This window comes from Python bivittatus, unplaced genomic scaffold, assembly GCF_059951505.1.
Source record: "Python bivittatus isolate LINGU-HERP-01145 unplaced genomic scaffold, Pbiv_v1 ctg000350_np1212, whole genome shotgun sequence".
Classification (NCBI taxonomy): Eukaryota; Metazoa; Chordata; class Lepidosauria; order Squamata; family Pythonidae; genus Python; species Python bivittatus.
Genome location: NW_028277074.1, coordinates 26649091 through 26652910, shown reverse-complemented (window position 1 = coordinate 26652910; position 3820 = coordinate 26649091).

Genomic DNA, 3820 nt, shown 5'->3' with positions numbered 1-3820 from the left:
TATGTCACAATGGAAGGTCAATACATGTGATTTGAATGATGAGTTTTATGTTCTTATTTTCTTAAATTTTGAAATTATAAGTGTATTCAAATGTTAAGCAAATCCAAAGCTGAGAATTTGCTTGTTGAAAGAACCTACTGCTGAACAGACAAGTGACTTTTTAAATTAAATAATAGGATAGTCTTGCTTTCCTATCCTATTTTAAACTAAATAATAGGATAGTCATAATATTTCATACTTTGGTAGTATGAAATATGGTGCAAATTTGAAAGTGAAATCCAGCTTTTTGTGATTCTGTCTACCCTGTATATTCATATAATTTCTTTGCCTTCTAATTTTAAACATAATTGCCATATTTAATGTCAGAATTATTCTACTTTTTCTGTAGCAACTTCTTATGTTTGAAAAACCTGTTCATTTTGGCTGGAAGATTTCAAGAGAGGTAATTTCAGGAGAAATTGCTTTGTATCCAGTAGTTTTTCTTAGAATTCTGCTCTGAGTGGCAGCAGATCCACAGAGTCTCAGGCAAGACTCAGGCACATCTGTTTGAAGATGTCAAGAAGTCAACCTGGAAAACGGTTAGGAAATGTCTTGATCCTAATGCAAGCAAGAAAATTCATACTGTATAGGAAATCCTGAAGTCCTGATTCCCCCTATTTCAAACTGTTCTCCCATTAAAATACACAGAGTATCAGATTATTAAACTACAGCATTTGAAATACTAATTGTGGCAGCTATGTTTCACTTCTCTGTGAAGCATTCCCACATCACAGGGAATATGTGTGAAAGTTACAGTATGGACCTAAAGAAATAAAAATAATCTTCAAAGTAAATATACAGGTTAATTTATCGAAGTCACAGCTTAACTTCACATTTCCTATGGCAGATACTGGTGGTTAGAATGCCAATCATGTATTTAGATAATGCCTACAGAAGTATAATCTTATCCATGAACTCTCTTGTTGACTTCTAGCAAACCATAATCCATCATCAGAAGTTGCTTATAGATATCTAGGATCATGCAGATCATCTACTATACAGATTATTATGACAAAGAAAAGTATAAAAAAAAACTCCACTCATAAACCTTTGAATAGGATACTATATAAAACTGATAGCATACTTCTATATACCTATATGTTCAAAGGCAAGCCTTACTGAATTGCATAGATTTACTTGTAAATTGTTTTGGTATTACAGTACATTGCTTGAGAATGTTTTCCATTATATTATGCTAATCATTTCCTTACATGTTACTGCTATACCTACCTAAAATTTTGTCTGACACCTACTTGAAGAACCCCTAGGGTTTGCTATCTTTGCTATACATTGTATACCTATTTGTGATATGTGTGGCTTGTAAACTAGTGTGTAAGACATTAGATTTCATCCAAAGGGGGCCCAGTGACTGATGAGCTACCATCTTCAGAACACAGTTAGTGAGGTGGATATAATATTGTGTATATTATCATCATCATCATCATCATCGAAGCTATTATAGTAATAGATTTGTACTTTTAGCAAAACTTATTGCTTTTGCTATAAAACTGTCATGTTTAGGAATCCTATGAGCTTAGTTTTGTTTCCCTGTATCCTCACTGTTTTTAACTCTGCTACAAATATTTTGTGGAAGCTGGCTAAGCAGGTGACTCTATAATTCTTTTTACATGTTAATGTTGTGCATATAACATATTAAAAAAAAAAATTCCACCCACTTCCACCATATTATTTCAAGCTTGTGTATTCATGCTTGTATTTCTTTCAAAGCAAATAACTATTACTATACTATACTATACTATGCTGTATTATATTCAAAATTATTGAAAGAGCAGAAAAATACATCCACAAGGAATCCATCTAGTTCAGCTGCATCTCCTATTAAATAAGACAATCCCAAGTGGCCAAGCAAATGAGATAAAAATCTACATGTAAAGTTATAATTGAACATGAATTTAAAATAATTTGTGCTGCAACGAAGATTTTGCACATGCACTTATCTTTTTATAAATGGTGCTTAGATCCACATGTTAAAGTTCATAATTTTTTAATATAAGTAGTTGCCTTATCCCAGAATACACAACAGTGCATGTACTTCCTGGTTTCTTGACAAAGGAAGGTTGGCAAATATTAGTGACAGGTTCTATTAGACTTTAAAAGTTACCATTTATGTAAAGAATCATAGAAAAGAATATTCATGTTTACCTATAATACTATAGCAGAAAATCATTGCTAGAGTAGGAATATGCTACATTCTGATCTTAAGGCTAATTAAGCCAAAAAAACCAAAGTGCTTATATCAACTCCTGCCTCAGTCCAGTATCAGAAATCACAGTACAAATCTACTTTTCCAAGATGGTAATGGTTAAACTATAATATAAAGCTAAAATTAAGAAATGGACTACGCAATCCTATGCACGTGCGCTCAAAAAGAAATTATTCTCTCACAGATTCCATTCCCAAAGTATAACCCTTAACATATTTATTCAAAGTAAAAATCCTCTAAATTCAATGTGTTTAGGATTGTTGTCTTAGAAAATGACCGAAAGAGAAAGACATATATAGTACAAAGCCATAAGCCAGCAATACTCAGGGGCCAAGAAACCACAGACAGTTTTAGGAATGTGACAAGGCATATTCCTAAAACATAGCACAGATATTTGCTTCACCACATGTCTATACGCATATAAGATTGCCTTGTATATCAACATGAATTATAGCAAACTTTCCTCAGATATGTCTATATTAATAAAGTATTTATGTTAATACTGAATTGCCAGTAGTTGTATCTGCTGCTATTAATTTGTACACTTTGACATGACTATACCGTATCGCACCACTGAATAGTCTTGTGATGAAAGTGATGCTACAAATTAGACAAAGCATAGCTGATATCTAAAGACAGATCTTATTTAATTTGTAGTTGAGGTAATACCACATTCAGCTATCTGAGCTGCTTTTCACAAGTTTGTCCTAGTTTAAAAACACAGATTCCTAGGCAAAAGTATCCCTTATTTAAAAAGCTGATAATTTCTGGTACTGAAATTATACAGTACATTTTTACATGCTCTGTTAAAACCTGAGAATAAGTTAGATTCAACAACAGCAATATAATATAGCAGGATATGAAATTTAAATAAAATTTATTTTGAAAGATTTCCTTGCTGTCAAAAATAGTTTATGATGTAGTAATATTCCTAAGTATTATATATAACACTAGATTAAATGTTTTCTACACAATAATTGTATATAACAATCCAGAAGATCTTAAAACTGGGTTCATGTAAAAGAAAACTATCTTAAGCATAACATCCCATGTTTAATCTTTACTACCATGACTGGCAAAGAAGAAATAATGCAATAATAAAAGTCTTAATTCTATATTTGGAGCTGCTATTGACAGAGAGTACATGTAGAACTTATTAATTATCACATTTACCTTATCAATAAAAGCACTTAATCACTGACTTATGATAAAAAATGATGCGCCAGAGCCCACTTGCTTTTTTAGCACTGTGGAGACTCAAACTCTCATTTATCAATTAGTTCTTGAAATGTGCTAAGCCATGATTTGTTTAACCTAGTGCCCTGAATAAACCACCACTGTTTTGCCTAATACACTGAGCCATAAGCCATGATTTACATTTGACAATGGCTTAGTTCACAGAACACAAAATGCCATGACCAAACAAGCCACATTGCAGCTTAGCACGGTACATGAATTCAACCATTCCCTTTTAAGCTTAGGATATTATACTGTCAATGCATCATTGCCACTATCATTTGGCATTTGACTGAAATGGATTTGGAACAGGCCTAAAGT